This window comes from Benincasa hispida, chromosome 11, assembly GCF_027475165.1.
Source record: "Benincasa hispida cultivar pf3 chromosome 11, pf3_genome.v1.1, whole genome shotgun sequence".
NCBI lineage: Eukaryota > Viridiplantae > Streptophyta > Magnoliopsida > Cucurbitales > Cucurbitaceae > Benincasa > Benincasa hispida.
In genome coordinates this window covers 46,331,650-46,350,788 of record NC_143488.1, presented here as the reverse complement: position 1 = coordinate 46,350,788, position 19,139 = coordinate 46,331,650, and the positions used below count along the sequence as shown (strand labels likewise).

General features: G+C 38.0%; 2 pseudogenes; both read right to left on the bottom strand.

Annotated features, from left to right (window-relative positions):
- Positions 1 to 7,700: 7,700 nt before the first annotated feature.
- Positions 7,701 to 13,141, bottom strand: LOC150032681 (uncharacterized; annotated as a pseudogene).
- An 871-nt stretch (positions 13,142 to 14,012) lies between these two features.
- Positions 14,013 to 18,918, bottom strand: LOC150032680 (uncharacterized; annotated as a pseudogene).
- Positions 18,919 to 19,139: the final 221 nt, after the last annotated feature.

Here is a 19,139-nt window from a genome sequence, read left to right as displayed (position 1 = left end):
TCACCCCAGAAGAAGTATTACTCACATTATTCCCATTTTCATTATGTGATGAAGCTAGAAAATGATTATACTCACTTGAACCAGGCAAAATAACATCTTGGGAACAAGTAGTAGACAAGTTCATGAAGAAGTACTTCCTACCAACAAAGAATGCAAAGAGAAGAAGGTTAATCACTAACTTTCAGCAAGAAGAAAATGAAACGCTCAGCGACGTGTGGGCGAGATTCAAAAGACTAGTGAGAGATTGCCCACATAACAGACTCCTTGATTGTTTGCAGATAGAATTTTTTTATTATGGTTTGAACTCAACCTCACAAACTCCAGTAAAACTGCTACGGCAGGTGGACTATTAGACAAAACATATATTGAGGCTAAAAACATTCTTGATCGAATCTCGAAGAACCACAAAGATTGGCAAGAAAATGAATATGGATCAAGAACGAACAGAAGCCAGAATAATGATGTTATTGCATCACTACAAACACAGGTGAACGCATGACTAATTTGCTACAGGATGACCATAGCCAAGTCTGGCGTGAAAGGTGAGCAAGTGAACGCAGTCGCATAGATGAATAATGGAAGTTGTGTCCTTTGTGAAGAACCTGTTTATTTCATCCACAATCTAGAGCGCCCGCGTAATCCACAATCTGTTTAAAAACAACCCTTTTTCCATCACTTACAATCCCAATTGGAGAAATCATTCTAATTTCTCTTGGGGTGGTAATCAATAACAAACACAAGCCAGCTCTCATAATGCCCAAAGAGACAGACCACCAGGGTTTCATCAAAGACCAATGAGCACCATCAAGCAGCCAACTCACCTCAACCATCAACCTCAAACTTGTTGAAGGAATACATATTAAAAAATGAAACGGCTCTTCAAAACCAAGCAACATAAATTCGCAATCTTGAGGTACAAATGGGAAAAATTGTTGGCGAATTAAAAAACAAGCCACTAGGTACACTCCCAAGCACCACAGAAATTCCTCGCAATGTGGGGGACAAGGGCAAGGAACAATGCCAGGCGGTGACTTTACGGAGTGAACACATCACAAAAGAGGCAATAAAAAGGAAATCGGACAAAGAATCTGGAACTCAAAAAGATGAAGAGCGTGCGTTCGATGAAGATGTTCCCAAGGAAGTACAAGGATCAAGAGGAGTAACCTTCGTAACTTCCACGACAACAGTACCACAGGAGGTAAAATTGCCTCCATTTCCACAAAGACTAAAAAAGAAGAAAAATGATGAAAGTCAATACCAACGCTTCCTCAGAATACTAAACCAGCTGCACATCAACATTCCTTTCATCGAAGCAATAGAGTAAATGCCCACCTATGCTAAGTTCCTAACATCGTGTCCAAGAAAAGAAGCATAGGTAAATATGAGATGGTGGCCCTAACACAAGACTGCAATACGATAATTCCTCCAAAGATGCGAGACCCTGGGAGCTTTATAATACCTTGTTCAATTGGCATAATTTATATTGGGAACGCTCTATGCAACCTTGAAGTAAAAATAAATCTGATGCCCTTGTCAAAATTTAAACGATTAGAGATTGGAAAACTTACTCCCACCATAGTTACCCTTTAGTTAGCGGATCGATCCCTCGTGCACCCGGAGGGGAAGTTAGAAGATTTGTTAGTTAAAGTGGATAAATTCATCCTCCATCCGGACTTCATTATACTTGATTACGAGGTAGATAAAGTTGTCCTCGTTATCTTGGGATAACCATTTCTCTCCACTGGAAGAGCTCAAATCGATGTACATAAGGAAGAAATCGCAATGCATATCAATGGCCAAAAGATGAAGTTCAACCTCTTTAAGACGATGAACTATCCAGATGAAGCAAGTTCATGTGATACAGATAAAGTGTGGCCTTGCAGCTTAGATTGGGGAATTAATGAAGAAATGGAATTGAAGGAAGAAACCACTGCTTTAGTTGAATCATGTTATGCGATGATAGAAATCCAGAAAAGTTGTGAATCGTTGAACATAGAGGAGAGAAAAATGCACGAATAAGTCTTCACTTGAACAACCTTCAGTTTTGGAATTGAAAGTGTTGCCTATCCATTTGAAGTATGCATTCCTTGGGCAGAACGAGACTTTACTAGTTATTATATCAGCCACACTTTCCAAAGAAAAAAGAGCAACCGTACTAGAAGTATTGAAGAAGTACATTAAGGCAATAGGGTGAACCCTTGCTGACATTAAAGGTATAAGTCTATCCTACTGCATGCATAAAATCAGGCTTGAAGAAGGACAGAAAGGCTCTATTGAATCTCAATGCAGGTTGAACCTTGCGATGAAAGAAGTCGTTAAAAAAGAAATCATTAAGTGGTTAGATGCATGATTATTTTCCCCATTTCAGATAGCGCATGGGTTAGCCCAATGCAATATATTCCAAAGAAAGGGGAAATGACAGTTTTACCCAATAAAAACAACGAATTAATACTAATGCACACAGTCACCGGTTGGAGGGTTTGCATGGATTATCGGAAACTCAACGTGAAAACCAAAAAATATCATTTCCCCTTTCCCTTCATTGACTAAATGTTGGATAGGCTAGCAGAAAACAATTATTTTTACTTTTTAAATGGATACGCAGGGTACAATCAAATAATGATCGCACCTAAGGATAAAGAGAAACAACTTTCACATGTCCATATGGGATGTTTGCCTTTCGACGCATGCCTTTCGGACTATGCAATGCCCCGAGCACCTTTCAAAGGTGCATGATGTCTATCTTTTCAAATTATCTTGAGAACTCTATAGAAATATTCGTGGATGATTTTTCAATCTATGGAAGGACGTAGGAAGTATGTCTAAAAAATCTGGAAAAGATCCTAAAGAGGTGCAAGAACATGAATCTGGTTCTAAATTGGGAGGAGTTTCATTTCATGGTAACTGAGGGAATTGTTCTTGGACATAAAGTTTCCAAATTCGGCCCAGAAGTTGATAGAGCAAAAATTGAAGCCATAGAAAAGTTACCACCACCTACAAATGTGAAGACTCAGAGAAGTTTCCTAGGACATGTTGGGTTCTATCGAAGATTTGTCAAAGATTTCTAAAAAATTGCTAGACCACTGAACATGTTGCTAGAAGTTGATAGACCTTTTTATTTTGATGCCAATTGCCTTAACGCATTCAAGAAATTAAAGAATGTATTAGTCTCAACGCCAATTCTGATTACGCCCAATTAGACAAAACCATTCAAGTTAATGTGCGATGCTAGTGGATATGTGATGGGGGAAGTTTTGACTCAACGAATAGCAAAGGTTCTTCATCCTATCGCATACGCAAGTAAGACTCTTAATAGCTTTCAGGAGAATTACATCCTACTGAAAAAGAGCTGTTGGTGATAGTTTTTGCCATGGAAAAATTCAGACCTTATCTGTTGGGATCGAGGGTCATTATCCACATAGACCATTCAGCTATCAAATACTTAATGACAAAGAAAGATGTGAAGCCTAGAATGATCAGATGGGTTCTGTTGCATCAAGAGTTTGATACATAAATAATAGACAGAAAAGGGTCAGAGAATAAAGTCGCAACTTGAAAATCATGAAAATGATCGCATCCAACCCACTGTAAACGCCTCCTTCCCTGATGAACTGCTATTGAAAATTGACGAGTATTTGCCCTGGTTTGCACATCAATTTCCTAGTCTGCAAACAATTTTTCGAAGAATATACATCACAACAAAAGAAAAGGCTCGTGCATGACTGCAAATTCTATTATTGGGACGAGCATAACTTGTACAAAAGAAGACCTGACAAATTTTGAGGCAATGCGTTCCCGAAATAGCATTTGAATGCATCTTTTATCAATGCCATGAATCGCCCTACGGTGGGCATTTTGAAGGTCAACCCACAGCTGCAAAGGTGCAGCAAAGCGGATATTATTAGCCAACCTTATTCAAGGATGCACGCTAATATATCATGAAATGTGATAGGTGCCAGCGCACCAGGAACATTTCGAAGAAGAATGAAATGTCGATGAATGTTATTTTGGAAGTGGAAGTATTTGATGTTTAAGGGATCGATTTTATGGGTCCATTTTTGCCATCCAATGGCCACAACTACATCTTGTTAGCTGTTGACTATGTATCTAAGTTGTTAGAGGCAATCTCATGTGCTTCAAATGATGTGATCACTGTCTCAAAATTTTTACAGAGAAACATCTTACTCGCTTTGGCACTCCGTGTGATATTATAAGCGATGAAGGCACACGTTTCATTAATTGCATTGTTAACAAACTTCTGATCAAATACAATGTTCACCACAAAATAGCCACAGCTTACCACCCCCAGAAAAATAGCCAAGTTGAATATCCAGCAGGGAAATTAAGACAATACTAGAGAAGGTTGTCAATTCAACATGTAAAGATTAAGCACAAACACTAGATGAGGCATTATGGGCATATCATATTGCATATAAAACTCCTATAGGAATGTCCCTATACGCTCTAGTCTTCAATAAAGATTGTCACTTGTCGTTGGAACTTGAACACAAAGCATTTTGGACTACAAAAAAACTCAATTTTGACTTAAAAGCGGCAGGGGAGGCGAGGAAACTCCAGCTATTGAAACCAGACGAATGAAGGCTACATGCATACGAGAATGCTAAAATCTACAAGGAACGAACAATGCATTGGCATGATCAACGCATTCGTAAGAAGATTTTGAAATTGGCCAAAAAGTACTATTATTTAATTCTCGACTGCGTCTTTTTCCAGATAAGTTGAAATCACGTTGGTCAAGACCGTTCATTATCAAGGAAGTCTACCCACATGGAGCGGTAGAACTAATCAGTGAAAATGGGACCAACGCATTCAAAGTGAACGGCCAAAGGATCAAACCCTACTATAGAGGTGATTTCAATCGCAAAAAGACCTCTAGAGACTTGGGAAAACCCGAGTAATGCGATGTAAGGAGTCCCTGTGCCATAAAGCAATATCTTTTTCAGAGGCGCATCATATCCTTTTTTATATCATTTTATACTTTTGTTACCTGTTCTTTTTAATTAATTGCTCATTTGTTTATACTTTTCTTCTTTCTTATTTTGTGAACATTGACTGCTAGCCAAAGTTGAACAAATTTAAGGAAGGGAAATTAGGGTTTATGAGGCGATGAATGATGCAATGAGCTTGGCGATGCATAGAAATGTGTAGCCCAATGCATCCCTGAAAAGCTCATCGTAGGTAAGGGAACGATACGTCATATTACCTTAGGTTGGTGAAAAGATGTGTTGCCTAATATTCCATCATATCACCATTATTGCGTAAAGTGTTATGATTACCTCGAATCGCAAGGTGACCTATCGTTTCCTCTCTCACTTTTACTTCGCCTATTTAAACCCTTCTTCTCAAACAACCCAGGCTCCTTACACTTTACCAAAACCCTAAACCCTCTAAATTCTATAAATTCTCCAACAAAGCTTCAGGCTCTCCGATCTACCTTTGTTTTACACCCACCCTATTCACATTCCAAATGGCCCACCAAAATACACCTTCCTCCACTCATTCCTCCACTCCCACCTATTCCTATGAGGTAGTATTCCTGACTGTTTTTATCCATCTTGTCTCCTTCACAAGTGTCGTCACACCAGTCTACGTGCCTCCGCCCACGATGGCTTCACCTTCCTCGTTCTATCCCACACTCATCCCATCAGCTCCTGGCCTATCACAGTCCTCATCGCCTACAGCCAACTACTTTGACCACAAGCGAAGCCAGGCGAGGGGACGAACGACAAGTCTATGAGGACATTCTTAAAAACCTAAAACTGCTCAAGTCCTTGGATGGAGTAGTAAACCAGCCAAGAAGTCAGAAGGGTGGGGCTGAAGTTTCTTTGTATGGGTCTGGCCATGCGATGGAAAAGGGGAAACAAGGTGGCGTTGAATTGATTGACGTCGAAGATGAGCCCCTCTCAAGGAAAAATACAAAAGAGGGAGGAAGAAGAAGCAATGGTGCCTTTTCTGTAGAGGCGGTGGCAAAATAATTCCAAAAGAAAGCGATGAGGGTTAATGAAGGCCTAGAAGAAATAAGGAAAGAAGTTGAATCCCTAATCACAGCAATTGTGCTCTGTTGTGAGATGCGCGATGAAGAACTTGAACACACGGAAAGTCCATCGCATCCACAGCTTGAGAAATCTCCAGATAGTATGGAACACGCTGCATTGAAATTTGAAAAGGAGATGCACGACAAAAACGATGAAGAGAAAAGAGCCAGGCAGGAAAAGGCTAAGCGTATCAAATGCAACTTGCAAAAGATTAGGGAAAAACAGAAACTGATTAAGGAAGAAGATGCGAGGAAAAAGAAAGAAGATAAGTCTGGGGTGGAAGAAAAGAAGAAGGGTGTGGTCAGTAGCATTTCAAAGAAGGAAAAGTGCCAAAGAAAGTGCCAGTAAGAAAGGAAGAAAATGGCAAGGCGCCCGTGGGAAAGGAAGAAAAAGTTCCTAAAAAGAGGCCTCATATTCTCGTTGAGATGGGCTTCTTCTCGGAAAGTATGCCTCTACTGCATTTCATCACAAACATGATCAATGCATTGGGGTGGAGAGACTTTTGTGGAGGGGCAAGAACGGTCAAACCGTCTATGGTGATCGCAGTCTACAAAGGAAGGCCTCATATTGGGCTCTACCGAACAGATGTTAGGGAAGCAACCATAGGATTTGGTGTTAAGAAAATCAATCATTTGTACAATCTAGAAGACATTTCTGACGTTGAAGGAAATAGGATAATTGAAAGCCCAACATCTAAGGAACAAAAAGGAGCGTTGAAGGTGGTAGCGCTACCTAGGATCAAATGGAACTTCTCAGCCAAAAGGGTCAAAATGTTGTCACTGCATAATCTAACGCCAAAAGCCAACATGTGGTTATGCTTCGTCAAAAGAAAACTGCTCCCTACAATGATCATTCTGTCTCAAGAGAGAGGGTAATGGCCATTTTCTGCATCATGCGACTGATCCCTATAAATGTTGGTCGCCTGATCGTAGACCAAATTTGGTCATTCTTCTTAAGGCCAATGGGGCATCTATTCTTCCCATCGCTCATCACCTAGCTCTGTGTAGCGCAATGATGGTTTGAGGAAGAGGAAGATGTGACGATAAGAAGCACGCTCACGAGAAATTCCCTCCACCGCTTAATGAGGTTTCCAGCTCAAGCCTAGAACCAACTAAAGCAACAAACAAAGCGGCAACCTTAGAACCACATGACCCCAGAAACCTCGCAGCGAAAAAAGAGGAAAGTAACAATCGCATTAGAGGTTGAAGAAAGGGTGATACCTTCACCCCAAGTAAAGAAGTCTCCACCACCCCAACCAGATTTTGAATCCCTCAAGCTAAGTGTTGATCTTAATGTGTGCCCTTCATTGCTTGAAAAGCCAACGCCGCCTACTCTTGAAGACGAAACCTTCCTGATCCTTCCCCTTGCATCTAGACCACCAACTCCACCACCCTCCCCTAAATCTAAAACAAGTCTCCACACATCACAATTGATGACCCAAGCCTGTCATCGCCTAGGATTGAAATAGACGGTGGCTCTGGCATTGGTGAGGCTAGTGAACGTCAGCCCAATGAAGAAAATCAACACACTCAAGCCAATGCACCCGAAGGAATTGACCCCAAGGATGAACGGTATAGATTCCTTCCCGATGACCTCCGAGAACCAATTTTGGAAGGTCTTAATGACTTATTGCAGCAACAATAATCACTTCAAGCACAAATGAACAACTTCAGGCAACAGCAAAATGAACTCGTTAGACAACATAACGAGTTGAAGGAATTTGTTCAAGACCAATATAGTGTGACACGTGACTTCATCAAGCAACTGATGCAAAGGCAGCACAACCAATTTCACTACATAATCAAATTTTTCCAAAATGTCGTTTCTCGCCTCGTGGTGGTGCCATCCATTCCTCTGCATCTCCAAAACCCCTTGCAATTCCCCAACAAAAATCCACTGCAAGAGAATAACAATAACGATACAGGAGAAAACTAAATTTGGGAATGGTATCGTTCCTTGTTTTCTCTTTTCCTTGTAATGCCATCTTTCTTCTTTTGTATCTTCTATTCAATGATTTAATAGAAATTTGATAGAAATTTTTCTATCTTTCGTTTCCTTTTCTTTTATTTGTATCACGCCTATACTTTTGATCGCTTAATTATCTGTGGAAGAGAAAAGAAAGGGGAAATTCGACAGGAGGCCGAAGGTGGGCGAGTTTTCTGGCCTAAAGCAAATGGAGGTATTTATAGAAATAATTGCAGCATTGTAACGTTAGAAACTGCGTTGCAACGCTCGACAGAAAAGGCCACGAACGTTAGGGAAAACGTTGCAATGTTGAACATTCTGTCAAAAACTCGATGCTTGATGTTGGATTACTCAATAGCATTTTACACAATTACTCAACAACCTTTTACTCGATGATACTTGATGATACTCGATGGCTGATTATACCCGATGGAATTTTGGAAATTTCAGCTTCTTTGAAGCCCAGATGCTCAAATCAACTCCAAATTGCTTCAAATTAACCCCATTCTTCATCAAATCGCCCATTCTACCTTTTGATTTCTCGGTACCTACAAAATAGGGAAATAAACACGTAAAATATGATAACGAGCCCGAATTAAGCTATGAATAATAACTCTTTTTGAGAGCTATCAAACACCTTCCCCCCCCCCCCCCCCCCAAACTTAATTCTTGCTATAATGCATGGATATGCTATAATATAAAATGATGCACGAAAATAAATGCACAATCTATGGTGGGTTTTAAAACTATATGACATACATTATGGCATATAAAATAAACATATATCACATGTATATTTAAACTAAAGTTGATGGACCGGGTTAGAACATCTCTAAAACCAGAAATTAAATGGCTAACTTATTGCAACAATTGAGTCCACCGATTCGAAACAAGTGAACTGAGTCTTGAACCACTCGCCTCGAACTACTCCACCAAGAACCCTTACAGCTTATCGTGTAGTAAACTCCTGATCATCGAGCAGTAAGGCATCGAGTATAGACGATCGTTTATATGCGATCGTGTAGCTTTTGACTATGCGATGAGCATGAAAGTCCATGCGATCGTGTAGTTAGCATGTGTGCGTCGAATATCGTATACTATGCGATCATGTGGTTAGCATGCATACGTCGAGTATTGTATACTATGTGATTGTGTAGCTAATGACTATGCAATGAGCATGATAGTTTACACGATTGTTTAGCACGCAAGCTTACGTCCAGTACCATATATCACACGATTGTCTACCCAACGAACGCCTACACGATCATGCAGCCAAGGCAACACGATCGTGTAACAAACTCTACACGATCGCATAACCAGATCTAGACAATCATTTAGCTCTAGCTACACAATGTGGCATCCTCCGTTTTGTCTTCTCCATCAAAAGGCACTGCAACCTTTCTTCTAAAGCCTCACGAGCGACTCTAAACTTAAACAAATACAAACTCGATTGCAATTTAATTGCCCAAAAATGCAGGGGCCCTTACAAAACAACTTTGTAAATTAACCAGAAAGCCATAAAATAGAGATTTCTATCCTGAAACATCCATCAACAAACCATCCACGAAGATTTATCATATAAACGCAATGCAGATATTAAAACCCACCAGTATTGTAAACAAATTCAATACAAAAATGGAATTTGGAATCAGAAACCAACAACCTGGCTCTAATACCAATTGAAGGAACTCGTATTGAAAGGAGATCCTTGAGCGGAAGCGGATTGTCCAAATTCCATTAATTATTGAAAACATAATTTCCAGTAAACATATAAGATATACATTCAAAGTAAATTACAGCATACTTGATACAAGAAAAGGGGTTCAAGATACATTACCCTTGAAGAACCTTGCTCTTCACGTAACTCCTTGAACTGTCACGAGCCTCGAACCAAAACAGCAACTCTTAAAGACTTTCTTTAAGAACTTCACGAACTAAACAGAGAGGACACAACCACAATAAACCTTTGGTATTCTCGAGTGAGAACCCAGGAGTGGTAGGCTCTAACTATTTTGGTTAGGAGGGATAGTTTGAGTGTGGAGGAAGAAGATTGAGAGAACACATAGAACAATTCTACAAAAACTCAATCGTACAACAAATTGACAATCGTTGAGGAAGAAGAAGAAAACCAATTTTCTTTTATTCCTCTTGCCACAAAAACAATAACCACCCACTAAGGTGATTGGGGGAAAAGAGGGAAGTTGTTATTCAAAATAATATAAATAAATATGATAACTAACTCATCATATTATATTTATATTAAACTATATGTTATATCAAATATAAAATATAACCTATAGTTTTAATATTGTATCATATACAATATAAAATATAGTTTCTTTTCTCTATTTTATGACATTTAATATAAATCATATTTATATTAAATTTAACTTTATGAATCACATTCATAGAAAATATATTTGAATCTCATTCAGATATTTATTTCCTCTCATTAAACCATAATGTATCAAATACATTATGACAATTATATCATATATAATTGAAACAATTTAATTATATCATATATAATTAAATCCTTCTTATTAATTTGAATAATTCAAATTAACCCAAAAACTGATTCTCAACTAAATCTTTTTAAGCTACCAAGGGGACCTCATGGACCTGTAGCTTGAAGCTCCAATGGTACATGAATAATTAATTAAACTTTTTAATTACATTATCCACCATCCGTTAACTGTCGGACACTCCACTAAAGATCGACAGTTGCACTCTTTGCACTACAAATATATTTCTGTGTCCATTGGATATAACCGATTAATAGTACGATGACCCTTCACAAATTGCTCGTAAGTATAGTTGGGCCAAATTACTATTTTGCCCCTGTAATTACATCTAACTTCTTAAGTACCACTGATCTCTCTAATGAACAATTGATCATAGTCCAACTATGATTAAACCCCTCTCGAGCCAGGAGAGGGTGTGGTGCCACATTGTTCAAGACTCGAAATCAGCCTTTAAGGGAGAAATTTATCTACTTACCCCTGCTTCGGGGAAGGAGTGAATGTCATCTTCTGTAGCTGTGTTCCCAGCTCCCCAATCAGACGAATCCCAAAAATGGTAGACTTGTTGAGTCAGCGATCTGGCCACTCTCACCCATACAAATCAAAGGACCGCCCTCATAGGTAGGAGTTCACAACTCACTCAAGATTCAGGACATGTTACTTATGGTCATCTTGGTGAAATATAGGTCTCTATTATGAATGGCGTTATATAATGAGACTAAACATTTCGTGGTCCGGTCTTATACAAACTCCTTTGTATAGAATATCCCCGCTCGTATGTCTAATACATAAATGATAGAATCAGATCATTTATAGCACTTACAACAATCGTAACACCTACAAAGCGGGTCACACTTGTAGTGTCACCAGGATAAGGTATCAAACCTTATCCATCTACTATAGACCATTTATGTTATCACTTAAACATGATTCGCTCGTATGTCTTCACATACATGTTTAAGTTAAATGATAACCTATGAAGCATAGCCACCGATATGGATATGTGATACAGATACGATCGGATATGACTATTCGTCAATTTCTAAAAAACTGAGATACGGATACGCCATTTATAATTTTTTTTCATATATATAAATTTAACCATAAAGAAAGATACTAAAATGTAATCCACCAAAAACATAAGATACCAAATTAATAACATAAAAATTAATCAACGAAATACATAATACAAAATTCTTAGTACAAACTAGAGAAACTTGAAACATTATCACTTTGTCCCAGCACAAAGTTCTTAGTACAAACCAAATTAGTAACATAAAGATTAACATAAAGACTATAAAATAGAGAAACTTGAAACACTCAAATCTTAAATCACCATAACATCATCATCATCAACATCATTATCACTTTCACCACCACCATGATCTCCCAAAACATCAACCTCTAACTCTAGTTCATCTAAAGATAAATTGACTACTTCCAACGTACTAACATCTTCAAAAGAATCAAAACTATCTCTAGCAATGTCCCATGCTTTAGTCTCTTCTCTTGAATATTCTAGAGTACCCCTTGACAAAAGGCGTAGATTGTTGCGAATATATACCAAATCTTCTGCACGTTGAGGTGTCAACTTGTTCCTTTTGAGAGAGTTAATAAAAGAGTATGTGCTACAATTTCTCTCACAACACAAAGAGGAAGAAGGTTGTCTGTGTACTTTCAATGCAATTAGTTGAAGCATTGGAGCATGGACACCATGAGTGGCCCACCAACTTACAGGATCAATTATACATCTTTGAGATATGGAATCAGGGTCACTAAAATCTCTAGATTTGGTAGAAAAGTTTGCAAACTTTATGTTCACTTTTGCACGATCCCCAAGGTCACTAAAATATTTCTTAAAACACTTCCTCCTCTCTCAAGATAGTTCGATATCTTGGTGTGGGACCACTCGATTAGAGGACTCTAAAATCCATTCTTCACTATAGTACCTAAATAGAAGTTTTAAAGAACGTTAAAACTCTTATAAAATATAATCTATAAGGTTAGAATATAAGATAAACAATATATATATATATATATATATATATATATATATATATATATATTTAAAGATAAACAAGATAGTGTAATTAAGTACCTCAGATTCAAGGAGTGTGTTAAACAATGAAGTGGAGTATTTTTTTTATTCCAGAAAACAATGAGAATTTTATACACCATGTTATAAAAAAAGGAAAAGTCACTAGGTTCAGTTGGTTGCGATCCTTCATGCTTATAAATAGTTGCCTTCACCTTTTCAATCATTTCATCCCACATATCATACACCAAATGTAGACAAGGTGAATATGTATCACAAGCTCTAATCATGTCATAGATAGGTGCAGTGAAGGCAATAATATAATCAATTTTGTCCCACCATAAGTCGTTAAGCACTAAATCCTTCACACGCCTTGCCTTTACCACATCATTTTCCCTATAATTTTCCCATTTATCACTGATGACCATGGCTTGTAAACCACCTTTAATAAGTTTAAACCTCTTAAGCATGATGATAATAAATGTAAAGCGTGTTTCAGCCACAGAAGGCAATTTTAGAGATACAAATTCATAAAACATGGCAAGCCACATCGAATGATTCATAATAAAAATTTTCACAAACATGACTTCACTAGCAATATCAGAGATCCAACTACACTCCTTATACACAAGTTGGTTGTTTTTAACATTCTTTGTTGTGAAATCGACAATTAAAAAACACAAAAAGGAACGTAGAGTAGGGAAGATCGACACACAGATATACGTGGTTCACTAACAGTGTGTTAGCTACGTCTATGGGCAGAGGGAGAACAATATTATTCAAGAGAATGTTTTCAAAATTACATAAAAACAACGCCTCTAGGGTTAGAGAGTTTATATAGCACATTACTCTAAACCCTAGGGTCAAAATCGTAAATAACTGCAAATAAATAAATATGCTGAATACAAAAATCTGAATATAAGCGCCAGCAAACAGATTCAAGGCATTTCAATAAATCTCCACCTTGACTTAAATTCTCTCCCAGATAACAGATGTACCAAATGCAACATAAGTCAATATCGCTAGACGTACTCAGACTTCTCCCTCGTGCCTCAAAATGTCCCACAAAAGGGACCAATAACAATTCAAAACATTCAGCAAGTCCAAACAATGTTAGAACTTGCCTTGTGGAACCGGTTTGGTGAACATATCAGCAAGGTTATCAGCAGTACCAATTTTCATCACTTTAACTCTCTGCTCACCTCTTAAGAAGTGATATCTTACATCTATGTGCTTAGTTCTCTCATGATGAACTTGATCATTGGCTAGGCGTATTGCACTCAAACTATCACAATATACAATAGCTTCGTCATGATGCAAACCAAGATCACCAACTAACCCCCTCAGCCATATTCCCTCTTTAGCAGCTTCTGTCAAGGCCATGTACTCTGCTTCAGTAGTAAACAAATTAAATGTAGGCTGTAAGGTTGCCTTCTAACTAACAACAGAGCCACCCAGAATGAATACATAGCCAGTCATAGACCTCCTATTGTCAACATCTCTAGCATAGTCAGAATCAGAATAACCAGTCACCAAACACTTTGTACAATTCCCATAAACAAGAACAAATTCAGATGTACCTATAAGGTAACGAAAAATCCTTTTAACGGCTTGTCAATGCTCCTTCCCAGGTTGACCCATGAATCTGCTGACAACACTAACAGCATGGGCAAGATCAGGCCTAGTACAGACCATAACATACATCAAACTTCCCACTGCACTAGCATAAGGAACTCGAGACATGTACACCTTCTCAGCTTCAGACTGTGGTGAAAGCTCAGATGACAAACGAGCATTTACAGCACTAGAAGTATCTATAGGCTTAGCTGATGACATACCAAACCTGGACAATATTTTTTAAATATATCCTTTCTGTGGCTAGAAGAGCTTATTCTTATCTCTGTCTCTATAAATCTCCATACCTAGAATTTTCTGAACAGCACCCAAATCCTTTATATCAAACTCAGTACTGAGAAGATTTTTCAATTTCAGAATATCATACTTGGACTTTGCAGCTATGAGCATATCATCTACATAAAAGTAGATAAATCATCGAACCATCATCAGCTTTGTTGTGATATACACAACAATCATACGGACTCTTGTTATAGCCAAGTCCAATCATATAGCTGTCAAATCGTTTGTACCACTGCCTTGAAGAATGCTTTAACCCATACAAAGATTTCTTCAACTTGCAAACATAAACTTCTTTACCTGGACACTGGAACCCATCTGGTTGGGTCATATAAATCTCTTCCTCCTACTCTCCATGTAAGAAAGCTGTCTTCACATCTAGTTTTTCAAGTTCCAAATTCTGATGTGCTACTATAGCTAGTAACACCCTAATAGAAGTATGTCTGACTACTAGTGAGAAGATCTCATTATAATCAACTCCTTCCCTTTGTGTGAACCCTCTAGTAACAACTCGAGCTTTATATTTAATGCCATCTAAAGGTGATATTCCCTCATTTTTCTTGAAGACCCATTTACAAGTGAAATTTTTTCTCTCCTTAGGTCGTTTAACTAATTCCCAAGACTGATTTTTGTCAAGAGATTCCATCTCATCCCCCATAGCAGCAAGCCATTTAGTAGACTCACCACATGACACAGCTTCTCTATAGGTGGATGACTCATGACGATCCACCTCTTCAGTAACTTGCAACGCAAAGGTAACCATATCTTCAAAAACATGCCTCATAGGAGGTCAACACCAACTCTTCTAGCTCCATCATGAGCTATGCTCGGTTGATCTACTCGTGATCTAGAATTCTCAGGCAAAGCAACTTCTGACGTTCTAGGCACATTAATTTCTGGTTGCACATCAGTTTCAGTAGTAACGTGTTGATCTTCTCCACCTTGATGTTGTAATTCATTCACGACTGAAGTGAATTGCATCTCCACCTGTTTATCAACACTACTACTTTCTCCCACATTAGTAGACTTCATAAAAGGCTTTACAGTTGAGTTAAGCATGGAATTTTCATCAAATATCACAGTCCTACTGAGTATGACTCTATTCTCAAAAGGTGACCAGACTCTATATCCCTTAACTCCATCCCCAAAACCCACAAATATACCCTTTTTAGCTCTCAGTTCTAATTTACCCTCATTAACATGATAGTAGACAGTACAACCAAAAACTTTTAATAAAGAATAATCTGCAGGCTTACCAGACCACACCTCGTAAGTTGTTTTTACAATCAGTAGCTGTGTGAGGTCCACAATTGATCAGATAACATGATGTATTTACTGCTTCTACCCAAAACGTTCTAGCCAACCCTGCATTAGAGCATGCATCTTGCTCTCTCCAACAACGTCTGATTCATACGTTCTGCAACCCTATTTTGCTGTAGAGTATTCCTAACAGTATGATGGCGAACAATTCCCTCAGCTTTACAGAACTCATTAAATTCAGATCCACAGAATTCCAGACCATTATCAGTTCGCAGCCTTTTAATCTTCTTCCCAGTTTGATTTTCAATCAATATCTTCCACTACTTGAAATTCATGAAGGCTTCACTTTTATGTTTCATCATAAAAACCCACGTCATTCTTGAGTAATCATCAATTATAGACAAAAAATACCTATTGTCTCTAATAGATTCAACTTTGGAAGGTTCCCAACAGTCTGAATGAATATAATCAAGTGTCCTTTTTGTGCGATGAACGCCTTTTGGAAACTTGCTGCAATGAAGCTTCCCAAATACACAATGTTCACAAATTTAAAAATCCTGCACCTTATGCCCACAAAGAAGATCTCTTTTTTTACAAAATTTGCATCCCTTTTTTCACTCATATGACCAAGTCTCATATGTCATAACTTAGTCATATCATCCTTGTGAACGACCGACGATGCAACAACAGTATAACCTGTTATCGTGGAACCTAATAAAAATACAGTGTTCCACGCTTTATGCCTTTCAGAACTACCTCAAAACCTTTATAGACATACATTGCTCCACCTTTACCTTCAAAACTATAACCCTTGCTATCGAGTACACTAAAGAATATCAAACTCTTCTTCATTAGTGGAACATATCTAACCTCTTTTAAAGTGTAGAAGGCACCATAATGTGTTCGTATCTTGATTGAGTCGATTCCAAATATCTTGCACACAGCACCATTAGCCATGCTAACATTCTCTCCATCCATTTGCTAATAGGTTGAGAACCACACTCTATTTGGGCACATATGATAAGATGCCCCAGAATCAAGAACCCACACATCATCAGAATGTGACTATTCATTCACAACTGAAGCTAGATCTCCTTCAGAATCGATCTCGACTTCTTCATAATCACTCTCAACTTGTGCAACAGAGGCGAATGCTTCCCTTTTATCACTTTTTTCCTTCTTTTTCTGATTCCTTTTTATCTGAGGACATTCGGTTTTCTAATGCCCATTTTTTTTACAATAGTTACAAATATCATCTGATCTAGAACTCTTTGACTTCGAAGACCTTTTATTCTGGTTCGACTTCTTCTTACCATAATTCTTATGTCCCTTGCTTCCTGTAGCAGCTAACCCAGATGCCTGACTTTCTGTAACTGAACTTCCTGCTTTCTGACGGTCCTCTCTCATAAGCAACGTGGACTTTATATCTTCTAAGGTTAGAGTTTCTTTCCCTCAAATATACGAGTCAACGAAAGTCTCATAAGACGGTGGCAAAGATGTCAACAGAATTAGGGCAGCATCCTCATCATCAACCTTAACCTCTATATTATGCAAATCTAATAAAATTTTATTTAATTGATCAAGATGGTCTCGTAGAGACGTACCTTCCTACATACGTAGATGATACAAACATTTCTTCAAAAATAACTTATTGGTTAAAGATTTCGTCATGTAAAGACTCTCCAACTTCAACCAAATACCAACGGCAGTTTCTTCATCTGCGACCTCAATGATGACGTCATCAGCCAAACATAGCATGATCGTCGAATGAGCCTTCTCCTCAAGAGTCTGCCACTCTTCGTCATCCACGGCAGCCTTCTTTGACTTACCCGTCAGCGGCGCCCACAGCCCCTACTGCTTTAGCAAGGATCGCATCTTGATCTGCCATAAACCAAAACTATTCCTCCTGGTAAATTTTTCGATCTTTACATTCGTGCTAGACATCTTCAATTGTTGAACAAATGCGAAATTTCGAAAAAAAACCCTAACAAGGCTCTGATACTAGTTTGTTGCGAAATCGACAATTAAAGAACACAAAAAGGAACGTAGAGTAGGGAAGATCAACAAACAGATATACGTGGTTCACTAACAATGTGTTAGCTACGTCCATGGGCAGAGGGAGAACAATATTATTTGAGAGAATGTTTTCAAAATTACATCAAAATGGCACCTCTAGGATTAGAGAGTTTATATAGCGTACTACTCAGCGAGACCCCCGTACTAGGTTGTTAGAAGTGCCAACAAACAGATTCAAGACATTTCAACATTCTTAGCAGCACATATATTCTTCAAAGCAAGGTTCAAGGTATGCACTACACATAGTCCATACAATCTTGGAAAAATTGTGATTCGATAATTTGTCCTACGACTTTGTAATTAGGAGAATTATCAGTTATCACTTGAATCACTTTCTCATGCCTAACTTCATTAATAACTTCTTTAATCAAATTTTCAATGAAATATTTGTCTTTAGTCTCACCAAAACAATCCACTGACTTTAGAAACATAGGTTGTCCTTCTGAAATTGCCATAAAATTAATCAAAGGCCTCCTTTGTGAGTCACTCCATCCATCACCCACAATACTCACCCCTTTAGTACGCTATCCATCTCTAATTGGAATCAATAACCGCTCAATATTTGTCTTTTCTTTCTAAAGAAGATTCGTCCTCAACATATTATATCCATAAGGCAAATATCCTGACAACAAATGATTTGCAGCATAAGCAAATGCTTCTCTAAAATGTGGATTTCTCGCTAAATGGAATGGCAAACCAATCGAATAAAACATTATGGCAAGTAGTGAATGTATTTGGTCTCGTGATGCATTGTTGAATGATTTTTCAATTGCACTTGTATCACTACTACTATACTTTCTCTTCTTCTTAAAGTCCAATTTGCTTGTAATAGAAGAATTACTGACATTAACACCACCAATTGTTATGACTGAAGGCGGTAAGGGAACATTCTTTGGACCTTTTCTTTCTAGTCAAGCCTTTATTTCTTCTTCCATCTTTTGCATTTCACTCAAAATGGAAGAAGTGACTTTTAAACAATGTCAAATTCCTTGACCACTTATCTTCAATAAATGAGCTCTAACCCGTGTATAAGAGCTCCTCTTTGAAATATTACAAAGGTTACATTGCCAATAGAAATTTCCACCCCCATCACCTAATTTTTAAATTTTGGTCATATATTTTAAAAGAAGTTTTGTATCATATTCAACAATGGAAGAGGATGAGTTTATGGAATGATTTGATGATTGACTTTAGCATGATGAAGATGCCATATTTGATGGTTTGTTATGTTATCTTACTAGACTGTTCATTCCAAATCGACATAAATATTCAGCCATTCTAAGAATCAGAAATATGGATTTCATGATAGAG